Genomic DNA, 25,443 nt, shown 5'->3' with positions numbered 1-25,443 from the left:
CAGAATTTCATGTTCCTCAGGCTCAGAGGCCAATAGGTGCTACTGTGGCCCCAGAAACTTATACTAGATATTTACTGTTATTGACTTGCCAAGTGCTTAGTACAGTGCTCTGCACACAGTAAGCTCTCAATAAATATGATTGGTTGAATGAATGAATGAATAAATGAATGAGTTTCTAACTCCCAGGTCCATACTCTCTCCACTATGCCATGCTGATTCTCTTAATGAGGTAACTGAGGCACAGAGTAGTGAAGTGACTTGCCCCAGGTCACACAGAAGACAAGTGGAAGAGCCGGGATTAGAACCCACTGCCTCTGACTCCCAAGTCCATGCTCTTCCCCCTAGTTCACGCTCCTGTACTAAGTGCTTGAGAGAGAATAATACAATAGAGTTAGTACTAAGCACTTAGGAGAGAAAAATACAGTCGAGTTGGTAGTCACACTGTTTTCTCACAAACAGCTTGCAGACTGGAGCAGGAAAGGTAGATTTGCAGCTAAAGAACCCCCTTCACTTCCCAAAAACCCGATGGAACGGTGTATGAGCACTTTTGTCTCCGGGGTACACTATGTGTCAACCATTCTCAGATCAGGCAGTAACCATCTTGGTCACTCACAGAAACCCCGTTGCAGATCACAGGCGCCAATTGCAGGAGTCCAGTGCTCCAGGCTCAGCACTGATCACTAGGCCCAGGTGTTTCATTCTTTCCCTCTCGCTTTGAATTTTTTTTTCCACTTCTTGGTATGATCCAGTCTGATGCTCTCTGCCTTGATATCATTTTTATAATCTGATAACAGTAGTTAAACAAACATTAATAATTTGGTGAAAATAACTGTGTCTCTGAGCTCTTCAAAGCATCCCCATTTACCACCCACCCCAAGGCCTATTTATGGCCATTTTTCCATCACTACTGTTTCTGCTGGAGCCACTTAATCTAATCTCGGGTAGACGGACCAGGACAGCAAATTCATTTATAAAGCCATCTTTTCTTTTCTTGTCCCCAAGACATTGTACTCCCATGAACAGAAAACTCTTGTTTCTGTATGGAGAATAGATTAGGATTTTACATTTTAAATGTAGAAAGATTTATCAGCAAAAATCTATAAAAACATTTCCCTTAATCGAATGTGCTTTTATATTCTTTAGTAGTGCGGTTAGCTGACGATTCACATGACTCAATGAAGAAAATGCTGATTTAATCATATATAACGACTCACTAAACATATCAATGTCCAAAATATAATTAGAATAGATGTGAATGCCAGTGGCCATGACCCGTGGAGAGAAATATCCTCTTCCTCTTAGGGGGTAGAAGCAGACACTGTTTTCCTATTGCATTTTTGTCTAAGATTGCAACTAATTGAAGGCAATGCAGTTTCATTTGAAATTTCACACTGCCCTGTGGGGTCGCCACTTTGAGCAAGCTGGAGAAAAATCTGAAAATGCCTCATGGGAACATTTTCCTAATCAAATAGAGAACTACCCTCTTATATATAAAGTTAATTGGACTGCCCAAAAGATTGTTTTACCCAGGATTTTCATTCTTCAAGGCAGCATACCTGCCACCTTTGTCCTCAGTAATCTCCTTGCAAACAATATGTGTTTGTTGAACACATATTTGTTGAATATTTGTTGAAAATATTGAATATTGAATGTTGAATTCACATTTGTTGAATATATGGAGAAGCAGCGTGGCTCAGTGGAAAGAGCACGGGCTTTGGAGTCAGGGCTCATGAGTTCGAATCCCAGCTCTGCCACTTGTCGGCTGTGTGACTGTGGGCAAGTCACTTAACTTCTCCGTGCCTCAGTTCCCTCATCTGTAAAATGGGGATTAAGACTGTGAGCCCCACGTGGGACAACCTGATTCCCCTATGTCTACCCCAGCGCTTAGAACAGTGCTCGGCACATAGTAAGCGCTTAACAAATACCAACATTATTATTAATATGTGTTCATATTCAAATGGGCAGGGAATGTGTCTTCTCCCAAGCGCTTAGTACAATGCTTTTTGCGCAGTAAGTACTCAATAAATATGATTGAATGATTTAATAAACATGTTAGTGATAACCCTACCATGCTGCTGCTATCCAGGTAGACAGGAAGGTTGTGATATGAATCAGTGGCATTTGTTGAGTGTTTACTGAAGACAGACCATTTGTACTAGGCACTTGGAAGAGTGCAGTAGAGTTAGTCGACAAGCTCTCTCCCATCAAGGAACTTACAATCTAGGGAAGAAGAAAACATCTCAAAGAGATGCTCTGTGCACTAAGTACATATGCTGTTGCTACTTCCTCTCATTCAAGACTTCTGACCCTCTTCATAATAATAACCACTGTGGTCTTTGTTAAGCACTAATGTTCCAGGTACTGTACTAAGCACTGGGGCGGATACAAGCAAATCAGCTTGGACACATCCCTGTTCCACATGGGGCTCATAATCTTCATCCCATTTTATAGAACTGAGTCACGGAGAAGTGAAGTGAGTTGCCCAAGGCCACACAGAAGAAGAGAGGCTGAGCGAGGAGCAGGGATTAGAACCCAGGTCTTTCTGACTCCCAGGCCCATGCTTTATCCACTAGGCCATGCTGTTTCTTCTCAGGGTCTCTCTGTCTCCTAGCCTGCATGTTCATTCATTCAATCACATTTACTGAGTGCTTACTGTGTGCAGAGCATTGTATTAAGTGCTTGGGAGAATACAATATAACAATAAACAGACACATTCCCTGCCTACAATGAGTTGCAGGGGTTCACCTAGGCTACTTACACTTACTATTGCAGGAGGGCAGGTAGGCAGGCAGGGAGACCAAACCTTCACTGAAAATTGTCTTTGGCAACTTCAATGCCAAAACTTAAAGCAAACTGCTGTCTCCCACTCTACTCCCCTTAGGTCTGGATGGCCCAGTAAATTAATCAATCTATCCATGGTATTTGTTGAGTGCTTACTGTGTTCAGAGCACTGTACTAAGCCCTTGGGAAAGAACAATACACTAGGGTTAGTAGACACAATCCCTGCCTACAAGGGGCTTACAGTCTAGTCAGGGAGAAAGGCAGAAAGTTCAGTCCTCTTGTAAACTAGGGCAAATGGAGAAGAAGGAGTAGGAGGAATATCATGCCAGTTTAGCTGAAAGAAGGAGGAGGAGGAGACACAGTTCCTTTTTTTTATGGTATTTGTTAGCACTTACTTTGTGCCAGTCACTATTCTAAGCCCTGGGCTAGATACAAGCTAATTAGGTTGAACACAGTCCCTATCCCATATAGGACTCTGTCTTAATCCCCATTTGACAGGTGAGGCAACTGACACACAGAGAAGTTAAGTGACTTGCTCAAGGCCACACAGCAGGCAAGTGGCAGAGCCAGGATTAGAACCTAGGTCCTTCTGACTCTCAGGCCAGGGCTCTATCCACTAGGCCATGCTGATTTCCAAGATCAGCTCTATTAATTCTGTTGTGAAACCAATTTGGGTACCTTAAAAGTGAGTGTTTTTCCAAAACAACACCTCCCCTAGAATGTTCATAAAGGGTGTTCATTCAGGGACATATTTATCCTCAACCCTAACTAAAGATTAGATAAAGACAGGAATCCAAGGAATAATCAAATCACCAAAAAAGAGCAGTTACACCAATCAACTGGGTATTAAATAGAGAATCAATGAAGATCTGAGCTCCTGAAAGTCTCCCACCATGGAGAAAATGAGGTTAACATGAGGAAAAAAAATCAGTATTGGAAACTGACCAAATATTTCAAACAAAGCAAGGTTCTCAATCAAACATATAATGAAGGACAAGTCTTTAGAAATTTGATACCTGTGATGGTCAGAGTAAAGGACCAGCAAAAATGATCAATGACTATTGCTTATTTTACTTAATGTTGACTAGAAAGGTATTTTTCTATCAATCAATTAAAGGTGCTTATTAAGCACTTACCATGTCCAGAGTGCTGTACTAAGTGCTTCAGACAGTACAATACAACAGATTGGTAGATACACTCCCTGCCCACAGTGAGCTTACACTCTAAAGCAGGAGACAGACATTAATATAAATCATTTATAATATGTAATTTCTAGATATCTTCTCAGTCTACACTTAATATCTGTCATTACTTCCAGACTGTATGAATGGGTGAAGTGTAAGACATTTTGGAAAATATGAGCTATAAGTTCACAGTTGATTGCTTAAAGCTCCCTGTAAAGAACACTTGAAAGTTCAGAATGTTTTTAAGTTCAATTTTTGCCCTTGAAACAACTAGAGAGAATTGATTATATAATTTTCTGTTAGATTCTTAGAATAAGGTAAATGTTGATTACAGTAAAATGATAATAAAAGGCATGACAAATTCCCCAAGGCACTAGTGACGCTCTCCTCTCCATTTGCTACAGCAACAAAAATGACTAACCCTGTGAATGGGCCTTAAAAATTTAACATCTAGATGTAACAGCATGTCAATAAAACTCAGTAAACCACATCAAAGAGGATTAGAAATGTCCAAATCCAAGTTTCACATCTGGTGACTCCATTGCTGTGAATGACATGGCATTAATATTTGTATTTATCAGCATGTCCAGCTGAGAAAAGCCCTTGAAAAAACAAATGCTGTAAATAATGAGCTGGAATTACTGAGAGGCAGCAGGCTTTAAGGATGATGGGCTGAAGCACAACTCTGACACTGGATCAATAGCAGATTTATTTCTCTATCTCCCATCTCTGAACATCCTTTGGTTTCCTTACAATGACCTTATAAATAGGCTCTTGGAGTATAACCTAAGGGTTAAACAAAGGCATCCAAACCTAATCGTGCATAAAGATCTAGATGACTATTTCTTGCAAGGAATAAGAAATTGTAACTGAAGTAGATTATAGATATTTGAAGAAATTCTTATAAAATGAATAGTCATAATAATAATAGTGATAGAGGTATTCAATAATAATAACTGTGGTATTTGTTAAGCACTTACTATGAGTCGGGTGCTGTATAAAGTGCTGGGGTAGATACGAGGTTGCACACAGTCCCTGTCCCACATAAGGCTCACAGTCTTAATCCACATTTTCCAGATGAGGTAACTGAGACCCATAGAAGTGAAATGACTTGCCTAAGGTCACACAGCAAACAAGTGGCAAAGCCAGGTTTAGAAACTAGATCCTTCTGACTCCCAGGCCCATGCCCTATCCACTAAGTCTTGCTCTTCTTACAAAGTCAAGCTGCTTTGTTAAATGCATTTGGTAAATGCTGTATTTGTTAAATTCTGTTTTATTAAATGCTCAATATGTGACAAATATTGCTGCATGTTCTGCAGTAGATAGAAAATGTTCTGTCAATCAGTAAATGGTATTTGAGTGCTTACTGTCTGCAGAGCATTGTACAAAGATTTTTGGAAGGCACAATAGCACAGAATCAATAGGCACAATCCCAGCTCCTAAAGAGTTTACAGTCTACAGGGGGAAGCAAACATTAATCTAGATTAGGAATAGTCTCAAGATTAGGCAGAGGAGAAATAGTAGAGTACGAGAAGATTTACACACGTACTGTGGAGTTGGGGTGAATACCAATTTGCTTAAGGGTTACACAGCCAAGGACATAGTCAATCCAGAGGGGAGGGTGGGGAGAGGACATAAAGGGCTTAGTCTGGGAAGACCTCTTTGGGGAGATCTGACTTTAGAAGGGTTTTGAAGGTGGTGAGAAGGGTGGACTCTCAGCTTTGAAGTGGAAGGGAGCTCCAGAATCAAAGGAGCTCTTGGACAAAGGTTGAGGCAGTGGGATAGATGACAGAGACGAAGCAGAAAGTAGGATGGTGTTTGACAAGAGGAGTGTTCAGTTTGGGTTGTAATAGGAGATAAGGGCGGTTGAAGAGGAGGGAGAAAGCTGATGGTAAGGAGTTTCTGCTTCTTTAAGAAATGGATGGGCAACCATTGGAGGTTTTTTGAGGAGTGGGGAGACAGGGATGTAACTTTTTGTTTTCCAGAAACATCATTTACAGAGTGAATTATGGATTGGAGAGAGAAGAGATAGGAGGCAGAGTCATCAGCTAAGAAATGGATGGGCAACCTTTGGAGGTTTTTTGAGCAGTGGAGAGACATGGATGTGACTTTTTTTCCAGAAACATGATTTACAGAGTGAATTATGGATTGGAGAGACAAGAGATAGGAGGCAGAGTCATCAGCTAGGAGGTTGATGCAGTAGTCAAGGATGGGAAAAGAGTGCTTGGATCAACATGGTAGCAATTTAGATGGAGAGGAAAAGGTAGAATCTAGAGATGTTGTAAAGGTAGAACCAACAGGAGTTTGTGAGAGACTGAATGTACAGGTTGAATGAGAAAGATGAGTCAGAGTTAATTCCAAGGTGATGGGCTTGTGATACAGGGAGAATGGTGATGTCTACAGTAATAGGAAGGTTGGGGGAGGACAGGATTCAGGTGGGAAGAAGAGGAGTCCTGATCAGAGTAGAAAGAGTCCCTGTCTACAATTGGGTCTAGAATCTTAGGAGGAGGGAGAACAGATATTTAATCTCAGTTTTTCAGATGAGGAAAATGAGTCACGTGGAAATTAACTGACTTGCCAAAGGTTACACAACAGGCAAGTGACTAAAACTGTTTTTGTTCATCATTTTTAATCTGTTGAATGAGTTTAAGAGGAGCAAAATTAATGTGATATGAACAAAAGGAGAGGACTGAGAGTAATATTCTGTGTTGACAGACGAAAGTGGAATAGCATTCAGTAATGGTATTTTAGTAAACTTCAGACAGCAATTCTCAACCCAAATTTTGTTTCCCAGATAGCGGTTTAATCATGTGCCACGTGCCACTGAATCAGGACTAGCTAAGGTTGACAGAATAAACTGCATTTTAGGTAGCTGTGGAAAATATAGTTGGTTGAGACCTAATTCAAGTGAAAAGCATGTCCAACTTGGAAAGAAAGTAATGTTCTTAAATTTCCCAGCTATCCAGCTAAAGTATCTAAATTCAAAATCTAAATAACAATTAGTTGGTCCTATACAAATCTGAAATCAAAAATATTGAAATGTGTTCAATATTGCATATGCTTTTACTACTCAGTTGTGCAGACAGCGGAAAAATTGTGCTATAATGATATTCAATTTTCTCATACGGTTTGTTCATTTGAAAAGCAAATAGTTTAATATTAGTTAATCCAATCAACTATTTCCAGATAAATGATGGAGGTAAACGAGTTTTGGTCTACATTGGGGCAGTTCATTTAACCTGGCATTTGAATGAAACACAGTGGTGGTCATTGAAAATGAATAGAAATTTTGAAAACAAGCATTTCTCCATGGAGAACTGATTAAAAATTAATGATTCATTAAGTTGTTTATCTCATACTGAACACTGTATGAAGGACTTAGGCAAATACAATCCGATTGAGTGGGTAGACACAAACCCACGAGGAGTTTACAGCCTAGAGGGGAGGCATACATTTTTAAAAAATTACAGGGGAAATGTTGGAGTGCAAGGATATGTACATACGTACTGTGGGGCTGCAGATGGGTTGAATATCAAGTGCTCAGAGGGAACAGAGAAGTCAGGTGTCATACTTATTCATTATGAGTTGTTATTCAAATATATAGAGCTTGTTAGCTCTGATAGCCCAGTTCCCTCTGGACTGACATCGTCAGATATTTCCTCTCATTCCCTGAACCCTGTTCCCATTGATCTATTCAGGTTAGTTAATCCATCAATCAATCAATGGCATTGACAACTGACATGATCCCAGTCCTCAAGGATTTTATAGTCTCTTCCAGTTTAACCTGAGCAAGGAGAAGGAGGTAGAGGATTAGGGCCCAGTGCCTAGGCAGTGGTGTCTTTAAGAGAACTTGGAGGATCCATTACACTACATCCACTCTACTACACTACACTAAAAAGTATGCTGGATGGAAATTGAAAAAATGAGCAAGTTGCCAGACTTGAGCACTTACTATATGCAGAGCCCTGTACTAAACTCTTGGGACAGAACAATACAACAGAATTGGGAGACATGATACCTGCTCATAAAGAATTTGCTGTCTATAGGGGGAGACAGGCATTAAACATCTCTAAAATCCACCCTTTCCTCTCTATCCAAACTGCTACCACGTTAATACAATCACTTATCCTATCCCACTTGGATTACTGCATCAGTTTCCTTGCTGTCCTCCCAGCATCCTGTCTCTCCCCAATCCAGTCTAATCTTCACTCTGTTGAGTGGATCATTCTTCTACAAAAACTTTCAGGACATATCACCCCTCCGCTCAAAAAAAAAAAAACCCTCCAGTGATTGCCTATGTACCTCCTTATCAAACAAAAACTCCTCACCCTTGTCTTTAAAGCACTCTACCACCTTGCCCCTCCTACTTCACCCCACTTCTCTCTTTCTACAACCCAGCCCTTACCCTTCACGCCTGTAGTGCTAACCTTCTCAGTGTGATGTGCCTCATTCTCACCTGTCTTGCTGCTGACCCCTACACCACTTCCTGCCTCTGGACTGGAATGTCCTCCCTCTTCAAAACTGACAATTACTCTCCCCCTTTTCAATAACTTATTGAAAGCACATCTCTTCCAAAAGGCCTTCCCAGGCTAAGCCCTACTTTTCCTCATCTCCCACTCGTGTCAGCATTGCCCTGACTTGCTCCCTTTTCCCTTCTCCCCTCCCAGCCCCACAACAGTCATGAACATATCTGTAATTTTATTTTTTTTATTTTTATTGATGTCTGTCTCCCTGCCTCTAGACTGTAAGCTCATTGTGGGTAGGGAATATGACTGTTTATTTTGATGATGTACTCTCTGAAGCTCTTAGAGTGCTCTGCATACAGTAAATTCTCTTTAAATATGATTGATTGAATGAAATAATTTATAATGAAGAATTTACAGATATGTACATAAGAGCTCCTGGGTTGGGGTGGGGTGAAATATTAAAAGTCCAAAGAGTAATCTCACTGTGGACAGGGAATGTGTCTGTTCTATGATTACATGGTAGTCTCTCAAGCACTTAGAACAGTGCTCATCCCAGAGTAAGCACCCAATAAATATGACTGACTATCCGGCTGACTGACAAAGATCACAGATCCAAGGGCAGGAGCTGAAATGGGAAAATTTCCCCACCTGATTTTTCTCCTGTGGTTGAAGAGAAAACCTGAAATCCACTGGTCAGTGCAAGGAGACATGGAATTTTTCTGCAATTGCCCTCTGGAGGGGGCCTCCAAACTGGCCTGGGTTCTGCTCCAATGTCGCTCCATCTGGGCTGATGTGGGGCAGTTGGACAGTGAAGGGGGTTACTGGGCTTTTCAGTACACCCCATTGACCACCACCCTTGCTCTTCAAGGTCTTCCAGGTGACAGGGAAGAGGCTGGTGGGGCTCTCAAAGATGCCAACACTCTCCAACCCTGTTCTAGTATGTGGCAGATTCAAGCTACATCAGGACTATTTTACTGGAAAAATACATTTGGAAAATGTGTTTGGTCCTATGCAGACATGGACATTCTGTGGCAAACCCAAGACACTATATCATATTAAAGACCTCTCTTAGGGGAACAGTTGTAGTCCAATGAATGACCTTGTTCTCCCTGCATTGATGGGAGTCTGTCTCTGTGGCTTTCTCTCTCTCTCTCCCTCTATTTCTCTCTCTCTAGTGTGTTCTCTCTCTCCCTCTTCCTCCATTACTTTCCTTCTCTTATGGGTGGTTTGTTCTGCCATTGATCTTTCCATATGTGGGCTGGCTGGGTTTGAAGAAGGTACATTTATTTTTAGCGGAACAATAAGCAGATTGACTAGCTTCAGTGTATGCTATATTATCTTTTTAATTGGCAACAATTACACGAACATTAGTTGCCTCATGCTTTTAAAAAAATGGGAAAACTAGCAGTTCCCTAAATCGTTCCACGTAAAACGATTAAATCCTTGCATGAGTGACAAATTGCTAATCCTAAATATATTTAATTGAGGGCATTAATAAAGAAAAAAATCTTTATTTCTAAAACATGCCTACACATAAAGCACCTCAATGCTTTCCAACCTATTTTTTTTATTTTAAATTAAAAATGCACAGGGAAGTTCATTTCATTTGGACTGACCTTGTTACATCTGGGTTTGATGCTCTGCTGCTGGAGACAAAAATCTCTCTGCTCTACTCTAACACCCACCCTAGACTTGGTGAAACCCAACCCTTTATGGAATAGTACTAATAAGTATATCAATCAGTTGCAATTATAGATAGTTTACTATGAGCAACTGAAAGAATACTATGACCTACTGAAAGCTCACCTCCTCCAGGAGGCCTTCCCAGACTAAGCCCCCCTTTTCCTCTGCTCCCCCTCCTCATCACCCCAACTCGCTCCCTTTGGTCTACCCCCCTCCCTGCCCCAAAGCACTTGTGTATATATGTACATATTTATAATTATATTTATTTTTATTAATGATGTATATATATATATCTATCTATATATATCTATATCTATAATTCTTTTATGTATAATAATGCTACTGATGTCAGTTTACTTGTTTTGATGTCTTTCTCCCTCCTTCTAGACTGTGAGCCATTGTGGTCAGAGATTGTCTCTATTTGTTGCTGAATTCTACTCCCCAGGCATTTAGTACAGTGCTCTGCACACAATAAGTGCTCAGTAAATGATAGAATGAATGAGCAGAGCACTATACTAAGCATTTGGGAAAGTATAATAAGGCAGACACGTTTCCTGCCCATAATGAGCTTACAGTCTGAATCAGGGGACAGATATTAATAAGAATAAATGAGTCATTATAATATATAATTTAAATATATGTAAATAATTGCTGTGTAGTTGGGGGTGGGGAGAATAACAAGCATTCAGAGGTCACACACTGAGGTACATAGACAACACAGAAGGGAGAGAGTACCAGGAAAAAAAAGTGTAATCAGGGAAGACCTCTTGGAGATGTGACCTTAATAATGCTTTGAAGGTGGAGAGGTTAGTGGCCTAGAGTATATGGAGTGGGAGGGAATTCCAGGCTAGGGGGAAGAAGTGGGAAAGGGGTCGGCGGCGAGATGGATGAGATTGGGGACCAGGGAGTTAGCTGGAGCTAGAGTGGTGTGTGTGAGCTGGGCTTTAGGAGGAGATTCATTCAATAGTATTTATTGAGCACTTACTGGGTGCAGAGCACTGTACTAAGCACTTATTTTTGAGGTGAGGTAGTAGTAGCATTTATTGAGCACTCGTTTAGAATGGTACAGCACATTAGCTGTACATTAGATGATCCCTATCCTCAAAGAGTTGTCAGTCTAGACATTGTAATTACAGCTGGTGGAAGTAACCGAATATAAGGATGTCACCCTAAGTGCTGTGATGTGGAGAATAGTAATAATAATAATAATAATGTTGGTATTTGTTAAGCGCTTACTATGTGCTGAGCACTGTTCTAAGCGCTGGGGTAGACATAGGGGAATCAGGTTGTCCCACGTGGGGCTCACAGTCTTAATCCCCATTTTACAGATGAGGGAACTGAGGCACAGAGAAGTTAAGTGACCTGCCCACAGTCACACAGCCGACAAGTGGCAGAGCTGGGATTCGAACTCATGAGCCTTGACTCCAAAGCCCGTGCTCTTTCCACTGAGCCACGCTGCTTCTCATGTAAAGTGCTCAGAGGTTATGGACACAAATGCAGAGGTGATGCAGGAGAGAGGGAGAACTTAATAAAGTGCATATACCCAATGGGCATGCAAGAAATACTTTACTACGGTTAGTGGTAAACATGTAAGCCAGTTTCTAGCAAAACTGAATCAATGAGGATAATCCCACATGGTAGTGCTTGGAGATCTTTTTAGGCATGTCACCATATTGGATTCCCTTTCTAGGTTTTGTGATTTTGTAGAATTGTCTTTCCAAAATGTTGAGCCAGAGTGTGGAGTATATCACTTCATGCCATATGAAGCCATAGGGATCTATCAGTCAATTAATGGTATTTATTAAGTACTTAGTGTATGTCAAGACTTTACAACTAGCAAGTGTGCTGATGATATATATGTAGAGAGAGGGAGTTGGGGAAAAGGGGGTTTAATCTGGGAAGGCCTCTTGGAGGAGATGTGATCTTCATAAAGCTTTGAAAGTAGGGAGAGAGGTGATCTGCTGGGGAAAGGGGAAGGACAAAAAAAGAGTTGTGGGCCAGAGGGAAGATGAGGGTTAGAATTCAGTAGCATATAGACAGGATCAAGATGGGAAAGTAATTTTTCTCCAAAGCAATTAGTTATTTGCTTATGTTTCCAGACAAATTGCAGAGTCCTAAAACCTAACTTTGTTAGCTTGCAACTAATAACCATAGGTCATTTCTCTAAGAGGAGCCCATTCTCCAGAAGAAAGTTTGCCCAAACACTCTGTCCTTGAGCTGCTTCCTTTTCCTCTGGGTTATGACTGAATTTAGCCTGTTCATAAGTAACTCTGCTTTCCTTCTTTATAAATAACTGCTTTCAGCCATTTCTGGAATTGCTTAAGAGTCCAAGCTATACTGATTTTTATATTTACATTGTATGGCATTTTGCATCACAAGCAAATTTCCATCAGAACATAGTCCTGATCAATCCTTCGGAATGATTTGTGCACATAGTGATGATTCAACCAATTGCATTTATTGAGAGCTTACTGTGTGCAGAGCACTGAACTATGCAATATAACAGAGTTGGTAGACTCATTCCCTGCTCATAATAAGCTCACCATCACAATCACTGTCATTCTTGTTATATCTGTCAAGCACTATGTGCCAAGTACCATAGTCAGTGCTGGGGTAACTACCATCCACACCCCCCATGGAGCTCTCTAAGGGAGTAGAGATAATCACCTATTTAACAGAGGAGGAAAGTGAGACCGCAAAGAAGTGGAGAGACTTACCCAAAGTCAGACAGCAGCAGAATGGCAGAGCCAAGATGAAAACCAAGTCCTCATGACTCCAAGACCTGGGCACTCTTCACTAGGCCATGCTGCTTCTCATCCCCGGCCCACCTATCCATTTTTTATGGTGTTTATTATGTGCTTACTATGTGTCAAGCACTGTTCTAAGCACTGGAGTAAATTCAGGATAATCACGTTGGACACAGTCCTTGTTTCACACATGGGGCTCGCAGTTTAAGTGGGAGGGAGAACAGGTATTTAATCCCCATTGTACACTTGAGAAAACTGAAACATGGAGAAGTTAAGTGACTTATGTAAGGTCACATAGTAGGTGCATGGCAGAGCCGGAATTAGAACCCAGGTCCTCTGACTCCCTGGTCTGTGGCCTTTCAACCAAACCACACTTATTCCTATATTCAATATATTATCTATATTGAGGATAGCTATTAGTTCAACGCAACTGGACATTGAACAAATGTCATGACCAACATTAGAGTATTTTGAAGGTGAATGATGTGAAAGAGAATGAATCAATAAATTTGTTATGAAATAAGGATTTTTAATATTACCCTCTATTCCTTTGAATACTTGTTTAGTTTGAAATATGAAGGGTTTCCCAGGTTATTGGACCAAAGATTGAATGAAACCAACAGACATCTTGATGAATGAGACTATTAATCCTTGCACCTGTTTTATACCCACATTCATTTTCTCTTCAGTATTGTTACTTTTAAAGTGATCTTTATTATGATATTGTATTAAGCATATCTCCAATTTTACATGAAGTTATCAAATCTAACTGCATTTAATTTACAATAATTCCTAGTACTCCACTTATTGGAGTCCGAATAATTTGGACGCATTTGTTTATGTATATGTGTGTGTGAGAGAGTATGTTTGTATGTGTGTGTGGGAGTGAAAAACAAGTTTGTGTATGTGTAATGAAAACAAAACTGTGCAGGTGATCTGTTTTCTGAGGTGATAATGTGTAATTTTTCAGCTAGGGAAATTTTTTGCAATTTTATATCAAAGATGAAAAAAATCCCAATTGTGAAGCCATCTTTAATGTGACAGATTGTTTCTGAGAATTAGGAGTATGGCAGGGGCACTTACCTCATCCCTTTGTTGACTGAACAAAATCATTTTTATCTTCACTTTACAGAAAGCTAATAAAGCATTTTATTTGATTTGTTTTATTGTCTTTTATGTTGGACTGCTTATGCTGAGATCCTACCGTGTTTATAGTTCGCAAAACATCCCAATTTCCATGTTTTTACACCGATTCCAAAGAACTAAGTGATGTAAAATAGATTTCAAAAACTGAAAAACTTAATGGCTGAAAATGTTCAGCTTTAAAATTGTAAATAAGCATGGTATGCAGAGAAAGGGCCAGGAAAAAAATATCACCACTTTTGAAATTGCATCTCCTCTAAGAGGCCTTCCCTGATCAACTTTTATTACTCCACCCTCTACTGGCACTTCAGCATTTTTTCATCATCTACACATTAGGGTGCTTACCTGCTCAGCACCTAGGTATTCCCCTTGGTAGCATATACGTGCATAGAAAAGCAGTGTGACTAATGGGAACAGCATGAGCCTGGGAGCCAGAGGACATGGGTTCTAATCCTGGCTCTGCCATTTGCCTGCTGGGTGACCTTGGGCAACAACTTCTCTTAGTCTCAGCTTCCTTCATCTGAAAAATGGGGATTAAACACCTTTTCTCCTTCCTTCTAACCGCTGACCTCCCGGCCTCCTTGCCTCTTGCTCTCCACACTCCAATCCATAATCCACTCTGCTCCCTGGATCATCTTTTAACCAAAATATTCAGTCCCTGTTTCCCCACTCCTCAAGAACCTCCAATGGCTTCCTGTCCACCTCTGCATCTCTGCATCTCTACCATCAGCTTTAAAGCACTCAGTCAACTCACCCCATCCTACCTCATCTCACCGATCTCCTACTGCAGCCCAGCCCACACTCTCTCCTCCTCTAGCGCCAGCTTAATCACTATTCCCTGATCTCATCTATCTCACCCTCGACGCCTTTCCCACATCCTCCCCCTAGCCTGGAATTCCCTCCCTCTCCACATGCCAGACCACAACTCTCTCTCCACCTCAAAGCATTATTAAGGTCCATCTCCTCCAAGAAGCCTTCCTCGATTAAGCCCTCTTTTCCCCCAACTGGCTCTCCCTCTTGCATCATCTATGCACTTGGATCTGTGATCTTTGGATTTTTGATATTCACCACACCCTCAACCCTACAGCACTTATGTACATGTCTTTAAATTCTATATTATACTTTACTCATTCATATTTATATCTGTCTCCCCTTCTGAACTGTAAGCCCATTATGGGCAGTGTACATGTCTGCTAATTTTGTTGAATTTTACTCTCCCAAAATCTTCGTACAGTGCTCTACACATATCAAGCGCTCAATAAATACCACTGTTTGATTAATTACTTAGATTGTGAGCCCCATGAGGGACAGGACTGTGTCCAACCTGAAAACATTGGATATATTCAACACTCAGCATAGTGCTTGGTGCAGAGTAAGCACTAGACACATTACAAGTATCATTCTATTTTTAAATTTTGTTACAAACTCCTAGGTATAATTTCTTTCGCTGTCTCCCCTGCTAGATTGTTATCTCCGCAAAGTCACAGATCATGTCTGCTAACCCTGTAGTACTCTCCCTAGTGCTTACTATAGTAGCCAGACCTTTGGAGAGTACAGTGCAACAGAGGTGGTAGACACATTCCTCCTCAAGAAATACTATTAATTGATCGATCAACTTCTCTGTGCCTCAGTTACCTCATCTGCAAAATGAGGATTAAGACTGTGAGCCCCATGTGGGACACAGACTGTGTCCAACCTGATTAGATTGGCTCTACCCTAGTCCTTAGCATTTTCTAAGCACTCAAATACCATAAAAAAGAGGATTTCAGCAAGAAGGGCCCTCCAGACCTCGATGTCTCCCCTCATCCTAAAGAAGCAAATCAAATCTGCACACATATTCTGTCCCCTTGGGGAAGGTAGGTAATGGGTGGGAGAGAAGACAGAGGAGACAGAGACTGTTTCCCCATGCAGTGTTTTAGCATGGTGCTGCCCTTCTGCAGTAAATTCCCAGGAGCTGGGGTGAGACACTCAATGTAAGAGAAAGCACTTCATTATCTTGCAATAAAAATGACGTTATTGCTTCACAGTTGGCTTGTGGCAGATGTGGTTTCAAACACCATTTTCCATTAACTCAACATTTCAGTACCTCAAGCCAGACCCGCTCTTTAAATTCCTTTCTGGACATCTAGAAACAGCGAAATGAAAACCATTTAGCTATGGGCAGTACATTCTACTGGTTCTTTACTGTCTCGCAGGGCAGAGCAAATGCCAATATATTACATGGAACCCTCCGCAGCTGCAGGGTCACGATATCTGAAAGACAAGCCCCAGTTAATTGTAACAGAGGAAGAAAGTAGAACGGGGTAAGCCTAGTAGAAAGGGCATGAGCCTGGGAGTCAAAACATCAGGATATTAATTCTTCCTCTGCTACTTGCCTGCTATGTGACCTTGGATGAGTCATGGAACTTCCCTGTGCCTCAGTTTCCTCTTCTATATAATGGGGATTAAATACCTGCTATGCCTTTGCTTTAGAATGTGAGCCCCAAGTGGAACAGGAATTGATTTTTGACCTGGTTATCTTATATCTACCTCAGTGCTCAGGGCAGTGTTTGGCACACAGTAAGTGCTTAGGGGAAGCCTCTGTTGCTTATCATCACTTAATGGGTACCATGGTTGTATTATTATTATTATTAGTCATAAAACAGAACTCTTTATTTTCCCATTCAAACCCTATCTTCCCCTGACTTTTCCATCACTGTAGACAGAACCATCATCTTCCCTGTCTCTCAAGCCCAAAACCCTGATGTTACCCTCAACTCATCACTCTCATTTCAACCCAACTATTCAATCTGTCACCAAATCGTGTTGGTTCAATCTTCTCAATTTTGCTAAAATCCGCCCTTTTTTCTTCTTCCAAACTGCTTAATCCAAGCACGCATCCTATCTCACTTTGATTACCATATAAGTCTCCTTGCTGATCTAAAAATGGTAATAATAATTATTACTATAATTGTGGTATTTATTAAGAACTCACTGAGTGCCAGGCACTGTACTAAGTGCTGGGGTATGAGGTGAAGATGGGGAGGAGAACTACAAGCAAATCAGGTGGGACACAGTCCCTATTCCACATGGAACTCACAGTCTCAATCTCCATTATACAGATGAGGTAACAGGTACAGAGAAGAGAAGTTACTTGCCCAAGGTCATTCAACAGACAAGTAGCAGAGGTGGGATTAGATCCCATGACCTTCTTACTCCCAGACCTGTGCTCTATTCATTATGTCATGCTGCTTCTCAATAATAGTATTTGTTAAGCACTTGCTATATGTCACACACTGTACTAAGCACTGGGATGGATACAAGCAAATTGGTTTGGAAACAGTCCCTGTCCCACATAGGGCTCATAGTTTCAATCCCCATTACAGATGAGGTAACTGAGGCCAGAAAAATGAAGTAACTTGCCCAAGGTCACACAGCAGACATGTGGAAGAGCAGGGATTAGAGCCCATGAACTTCTTACTTCCAAGGCCTGTGCTCTGTTTCCCTGCCTCCTGTCTCTCCCCACTTCAGTCCATACTTTACACTGCTGCCTGCATCATTTTTCTTCAAGGGCATTCAATCCATATATCCCCACTCTTAAAGAAACTCCAGTGGTTGCTTATCCATCTCTGTATCAAGCTGAAACTCTTTACCATCAGCTTTAAAGTACTTACTTTACTCTGCTGCTTCCTTACTACAACCCAGCTCAAACACTTTGCTCCTCTAATTTCAACCTACTCTCTATACTTTAATCTCCTCTCTCTCTCCCACAGACCTCTTGCCCACATCTTGCCTTTGGCCTGGAATGCCCTCCCTCTTCACGTCAGACAGACGATCACTCTCCTCACCCTCAGTGCCTTATTAAAAACACATCTCCATCAAAAGGCCCTCTCTAACTAAGCCCTCGTTTCCTCTTGTCCCACTTCCTTCTGCATCACTCTTGCATTTGGATTTGCATGCTTTAGTCACCCCTCCCTCAGCCCCACAGCACGTATGTACATGTCTATAATTTTCTTTATATTAATAGTTGTATCCCCTTCTAGATTGTAATCTTTCTGTGGGCAGGGAACATTTCAACCAACACGGTTATATTGTATGTTCCTAAATGCTTAGTACAGTGCTCTGCATGCAGTAGTTCAATCAGTATGATTGATTATTATGAAGGGAAAAAGAGAAGGAGCCTCAGGATCTATTATCAGTTGAATAGCTTGGAGGACACAGGAAACCAAAATACACTCACAAAAGTCTGTCCTTTTTTTTGCATTCATTTTTTTTTAAACAATAAGAATACTCTTGCAAGTAAAACTTGTTCAGTCCCAAAGTGACTAATTGCTAAGTCACTTATTTCATTATTCTTCAAAGCAAGATTTAAATAAAATCCTATTTTTGTAAAAAGGGTGAAGTCATCTTCCCTTTGTCTTAACACAGACATCTCCGGGCACATTTACATAAATTGTAAATGATTTGAAGATCTTTGAGGAATGAGCATCATATATCCTAAAAATTTGTCTCGATGCCTGTGCAATGAAAAGCATTCTCAGACCCACGGACAATGGAATCAATATATTCTCTCATAGAAGACTATTCACCAAGCTTTTCCTAGAACTGTGGGGCTTGAAAAGATAACCTTGTTTATTCTCATAGTCAGACCAACACTTCTCCATTCCCACTGATGATTGTGATGATGATAATCATAATTATAAATGATAACGGTAGTGTTTATTAAGCACTTACTATGTGGTAAGCACTTTACCAAGTGCCATATAATCAAATAGACACAGTCCTTGTCCCACACTGAGCTCATAATCTAAGGAGGGAGAATGGACATCTAATCTCCTATGTGCTCTGCACATAGTAAGTGCTCAATAAATATGTTTGATTGATTTTATAAATAAGGAAACTGTAGCACAGAGTGGTGAAGTGATTTGCCCTAGGTCTCAGAGCAGGTAAGAGATAGAACCAGGATTGGAATCCAGGTCTCCTGATTCCCAGGCGTGTTCTGTTTTCACTAGCCCATGCTAGGCCCCTGAATAAGGTAGTGTTTTCAACAGCAGCCTGAAGGATTCAGGGTAAGCCAAAGGAAGAATGGATTGATAGGATGATTAGGGATTGAGAGAGGTTCACAAGGAAAGAGAAGTTCACAAGGAAAGTTTCAGGCTTCCTTCCTTTCGGGAAGTGTTCTCATTAGTCAGGAATCTAATTTAGGCCAGCCAAGAAAAGATCCCTGCCCTGTCCCTCATGATCTCAGCACATGCACACCTGGATAAAGAGAAGCCAGTTGGGACTTTAATAAGAAGCTTTGCCAAACTCCCCCCTCTTCTTTCTATTCCATTTTCCTTTTGTTTTCATTTGTTCTGCATTGTGCGGAAGAAAGGAGTGGCACTGAATTCAGTGTGCATTTGTCCTCTTTCCTTAGTCATGGGGAAAGGTGTAGAAGCAGATAGAGAGAAGAGAACAGTGGGAGTGGTAGTGGGTGAGGTAGAAATCAGCCATAGCAGCGTGATCTAGTAGAAAGAGCACTGGCTGGGAGTAAGAGGACCTGGGTTCTAATTCTGGCTCTACCACGTGCCTATGTAACCTGTGATAAATCACTTTCACTGTCCCTCAGTTTCCTCATCTGTAGAATAGAGATTAAATTATGTTCTCCCTCCACGTTAGACTGTTAGCTCCTTTTGGGACAGAGATTTGATCTGATTTAATTATCTTGTATTTACTGCAGCATTTAGTAGAGGGCTTGGCACACATTAAACACTTAAATATCACAATTATTAATTATTGTTGAGTTGTGGCAACTATTTCTAGAATGAGTTTGGAGGCAGTCCTCTTTTAAACAGAATAGGAGACTGGGCTCTGACATTGCTTCCAACATGTAATTCTGCCACCATTTCCATTCAGTCTGTCAATTGTATTTATTGAGCACCTACTTTGTATAGAGCACTGTACTAAGTGCTTGGGAGAGTACAAAAACAGACATTTCCTGTTTACAACAAGCTTACATTTGAGAGGGCAGCATAGCCTGGTGGTTAGAGGATAGGCATGAGAGTCAGAGGGACTTGGATTCTAATTCCAGCTCTGCCACTTGATTGCTGTTTCACCTTGGGTAAGTCACTTCACTTCTCTGTGCCTCAGTTCCTCAGCTATATAATAGGAATAAAGACTATGAGCCCTGTGTAGGACAGGGACTCTGTCCAACCCCATTATCTTGTATCTACCCCAGTGCTTAGTACAGTGCCTGGTACATAGCAAACACAAATACCACAGTTATTATTGTGGATAGAAAAGGACAATGACATGAGAAAATCAGTGGTGATGCCATTTACTCCCGTGGGCTTGGGCACATCTCCATGCAAGAAAGGTCACTTCTTTACTGCTACCTCTATTTTTTCAGCTCTTCTCTGACACCTAAGTACTTAAATACCCTCAAACTCAGTTGCTCCTAAGCACAGTCATTCATTCAGTAGTATTTATTGAGTGCTTACTATGTGCAGAGCACTGTACTAAGATCTTGGAATGTATAATTCAGCAAAGGATAGAGACAATCCTTGCCCAGTGATGGGCTCACAGTCTTATTCCCTATTACTTCGAATAATAGTTTATTTTAATGTCTGCCTTCTTTGCTAAACTGAAAGCTCCTTAATGCCAGAGATTGTGTCAGGGCTTAGTGTATAATAAGGGCTTAGTACATGGCATGATTTGAATGATTTTAGTTCAGATTGGATTGTACTCCTGCCAACTCTCAGCACTGTGCTCTGCTCAGAGTAGCCTCTCAAATTCTATTATTTGGATTGGTCATGTTCAGTAGGCCCCAACTACACCTGTCTCTCATTCATTCAATTGTATTTATTCAGCATTTCACGTGTGCAGAGCATTGTATTAAGCGCTTGGGAGAGTACAATAGAACCATAAACAGACACATCCCCAGCCCACAACAAGTTCACAGTCTAGAGGGGGAAACAGACATGAATATATATACAAATAAATTTGTAAAATGAGCCCCATGTCTATTCCTTTGTCTTCCTCATATGGTTCTTGGTATCGTCACTGTGGTTCCATTTCTGCTAGGAGAAAGTGCTTTGGGACTTAAGCACTTTTAGAACAGTGCTTGGCACATAGTAATCGCTTAACAAATACCATAATTAAGTTTTGGGGAGCACTTACACAATCGAAATATAGTCAGCCTCCTTTCTAGCTCCTGGATATGAACCTACTCAAACAAGTTTAATCAAACTGTGTTGATTGCCAGCTCAAAAACTGAAAGCATATTTACACTACAGACAACCAGTAAAATGCAATAAAATGCTTACAGTCACATCTCCCATGTACTAACATAGCTCACTGGGGAACATTGCAAGCTTTATTTTTCACAACATTGGAAGTAGATCTAAGAACACATTCTAAGGAAAAGCCATTCCAATTTTTGATGTTGTTTGTATAGTTCAAGCTGCCCTCGCTTCCTTATGTTGGATGCTTCTTTGCTGCTATCTTCTAGATCTAATCACCTCACACAAACACAATCATATGGCAGAAGACAAACGGTTTGTTTCCTCACTGGGTTACTTATGAACTACCTGTCCATGTTAATCACATGAGAAAAGAGAAACCCATTATGAAGGAAAAGCAGATAATTCCAATTCCAAAGGTTTGTATAGTTAAGCCAGACCCCTGATCCATCTGTAAATTAGTTTGAGTTTTGCCGTGACATACAGGCTGGGTATCATGAAATGGCTCATAAACAATGTGTGTATGAAATATGGCCGCCTTTCAGTCCTCCATGATCAGAGGTGTGCATTAGATCTGCTTCAATTTCTGCATCAGCATTTCAGACCTGAGTGCAGAAGGCGATCCAGAAGGCAGAATTTCACGGTGTTTTCTGTTTAGGCCAAGCAGTCTCTGTGTCACATCAGGCTACTAGAGGCTTTGCTCTAAAGCTTCTCAAACAGAAGAAGGAGAACTTACAAAATACACAGAAGAGAGCAAAGGCAGTGCACTGCCTTGTCAGAGGCAAGTCATTGGCTCCAAGTCTTGTTCCTCTAAAGATGGTGAAAGTCTGTTTCTCTCTCACAAAATAAGTCTTTAAATGGCACAGGTGTTGTCAGAGTTCAATCAGCTATTTCTGCTCATTTAAAGGTTTTCAAAGAGAAAACACTTTATTAAATGAAGAATGAATCTGATTCTCCTGCGATGCAGTTATGTCTTTGCTCTCTGACACCCTGGGTTGCAGTTTAATAATAACGATATTTGTGGTAGTTGTGAAGTGCTTACTCTATGTGTTAGGAACTGTACTAAGTGCTGGGGTAGATTCAAGCAATCCGTTTGGACACAGTTCCTGTCCCACATGAGGCTCACAGTCTTAATCCCCATTTTACTGATGAAGTAACTGAGGCCCAGAGAAGTGAAGTGACTTGCCCAAGATCACACAGCAGACAAGTGGCAGAGGTGACATTACAACCCAGGACCTTCTGACTCCCAGACCTGTGCTGTCTCCACTGAGCTCTTAGGCAAGTGACTTCACTTGTCTGTGCCTCAGTCACCCCATCTGTTTAAATGGGGTTTAAGACCGTAAGCCCTATTTGGGACAGGGATTGTGTCCCACCCGATTATCTGGTATCTCCCTCGACTCTACACATAGTAAGAGTTTAACAAATACCTTTAAAAAGTCACTTAAATTCCCCGTGCCTCAGTTTCTTCATCTGTAAAATGGGTAGTCATTAGCATTTATTAAGCACTTACTGTGTGTCAAACTGTTCTAAACTCTTGAGTAGGTACAAGTTAATTAGGTTGGACACAGTTCCTGTGCCACAGGAGGCTAACAGTCTAAGTAGGAGGGAGAACAGGTATTGAAACTCCATTTTACAGTTGAGGAAACTGAGGTGCAGAGAAGTTAAGTGGCTTGCCCAAGATCACATAGCAAGCCAAAGGCAAAGCTGAGATTAGAACCCAGGCCCTCTGGCTCTCAAGATCGTGCTCTTTTCACTAGGCAATACTGCTTTTCCTATTCTCCCTCCTACTGTGAGCCTCATGGGGGTCAGGGACTGTGTTTGATCTATCTTATATCTGCCCTAGGAATCTGTATGGGTGTTTGACAAATTGTAAGTAGTTAACAATACTATAGTACCACAATCAGAGGGTGAAACAGACTCTATAACTACTAATAGGTAAGAAAAAGCAATGAAATATTATGATAGCATAAATTCTAACACTGAAGTTTTTTTGTTTTTTTTCTTTGGTATTAGGTGCTTACCATGTTCCAGGCACTGTGTTAAGTGCTGGTGTAGATACAAGCTAATCATATTGGATGCAGTCCCTATCCCACATGGGACTTAAAGCTTTAAATCCCCATTTCACAGATGAGGTCACTGAAGCACTTAGCACTGAAGGGACTTGTCCAAGGTCATACAGCAGATAAGTGGAAGAGCCAAGATTAGAACCCAGGTCCTTATGACTTACAGGCCTGTGCTCTACTAGGCCATGCTGCTTCTCTTTAGAGATTGGGTAGGGAGATGGGAGATTAATTAGGGAAGATCTCCTGGGATGAGATGTCATTTCAGAAGGATTTTGATGATCAGGAGAGCAGTGGTTACCCAGATATGAAGGGGGAGGGAGTTAAAAACAGAAACAATCAATGGTATTTGAGTGTTTACTATGTGCAGAATACCACACTGAGCACTTAGGAGAGTACAATACAAGAGAGTTAGCAGAAGGAAGTATTGAGAAAGAGATCGGCAGAAGACAAAATGAGAATGAGGCAGAGTGAGTAGGCAAGCTTGCGAAAAATGAAGTGTTTGAGCTGACGTGTGAAGGGAAAAGAACGTGAATGAATGGGGGAGTATTCCTATGTAGAAGGGGGAATCATGCTGAAGCACACCAATTTTCACTGGGATAATGCTATGAATAAATATGTTGCTGAATTGTACTAAGTGCTTAGTACAGTGCTCTGCACACAGTAAGTGCTCAATAAATGACGGGATTGAATGAATGAATTCCTGAGGCAAACAGAAATCTAAACAACAGTATGGAGCTGTCTTCTCTGAAATTTATTTTTAATAATAATAAAAATAATGATAATGATTATGGAACTTAAGTGTTTACTATATGCCAAGCACTGTTCTAAGCACTGGGGTAGATAGAAGCTAATCAGGTTGGACACAGTCCCTGTCACATATGGGGTTCCCACTCAATCCCCATTTTCCAGATTAAATAACTGAGGCACAGAGAAGTTAAGTGACTTGCCTAAGATCACATAGCAGACCTGTGGGAGAGCTGGAATTAGAACCCAGGTCCTCTGACTCCCAGGCCCATGCTCATAGCCATTAGATCACATTGCTGCTGAACAGTCTTACTGAAGCACAAGTATCCTTTCCAGCTCAGCAAGACCCTCCTCAATCCCTTCTCTGTGATGGCAAGAAAGAGATATCTAACATAAAAGAGAGAGACAGAGAAATGGAGATACAGAGATAAGGAAGAGAGGTAGAGAGAGATGGGAGGAATGGCTATGGGGTAAGGGGAAGAAGTTATTTGTCAGTGGCTGGAGAGGAGGAGCAAGAGCTAAAGGAGGAGGAGAGGAAAGATAAAAGGAGAAGGAAGAGGAGGAAAGGGTAAATACAGTGCTTCTCACAGATGGAAATTCTGGTGGGTGGCTCAGAACAGTGAGGGCAGACAAAGTCAGAGCTAGCACAATAACCTCCCAAGTAGTTGCACCCTAAAAAGTCATCATAGTTCTGAATCCCCAATGACAGTTCTGTCACAAACCCCTGGTTCATACCAACCAGGACCTTCCTGGACTTGGAGAACCTCAATTACACATAGTAGAAGTCAAACCACACCTCTGATCACCAAGGTTACAGTGAAAATATTTTTACGTAGCTTTACCAATCAATGTGCAAGGGAGTTACACCCTAACTTACTCCACCATCAAAGGGTCCCATTCTGCCAGTACTTCTTCTTTCTACTTCCAAGTGCTGCTCCCTTCTGCTGCTTTTGAGTGCTATTCCCCTGCTGCTCCACTGCTTACTTGTCTCTGTATCTCAGCAGCCTCTGTGCTGCTTCTCTGCATAAGTCTGTCTGCATACGCCCATGCTGCTTCCAGGTGCCCTCTATGTGCCTCAACTGGCCTTCTATCTGCCTTAAGGTGTTACAGCTGTGGCTCCATGTTGCAGTCACTGATTGGTCCAGGCCCATTACCGGGTAGAACAGGGAGAGAAAACCCCACTTTACTCCATGCTCCACCCCCACAGGCCAGCAATCATCTACCTCAAGTAGAGGCCATCAGGGCCTTCACAAAGCCTATTCCTCATTGTAGTTATGAGTGGGATCACAAACAGTCACTGGAAAGGCAGCTTATTGTGGGCTTTCCACAAGTTCTTCACTCCCCTCATTCCCATCACTTGGTAGCCTGTTTTGCCTTAATAAAAAGAACTGTAGACCTATCAGGAAATCTCAGTATGGCACTGCTGAATTCTG

The 25,443-nt window shown here is 41.3% G+C and overlaps 1 long non-coding RNA gene across 1 annotated transcript in view; it reads right to left on the bottom strand.

The window, feature by feature from the left end:
* LOC103170633 overlaps window positions 1-25,054 on the bottom strand; it is an 89,059-nt gene extending 64,005 nt beyond the window's left edge. Inside the window, exon 1 of the long non-coding RNA XR_003759925.2 lies at window positions 24,888-25,054. This is a non-coding gene — a long non-coding RNA (uncharacterized LOC103170633). The remainder of the gene's footprint in view (window positions 1-24,887) is intronic.
* Window positions 25,055-25,443: the final 389 nt, after the last annotated feature.

The sequence above is a fragment of the Ornithorhynchus anatinus genome, chromosome 5 (genome assembly GCF_004115215.2).
Source record: "Ornithorhynchus anatinus isolate Pmale09 chromosome 5, mOrnAna1.pri.v4, whole genome shotgun sequence".
Lineage (NCBI taxonomy): Eukaryota > Metazoa > Chordata > Mammalia > Monotremata > Ornithorhynchidae > Ornithorhynchus > Ornithorhynchus anatinus.
Note: the sequence above shows the minus strand (reverse complement) of the source record. Positions and strands in the feature narration are given on the sequence as shown.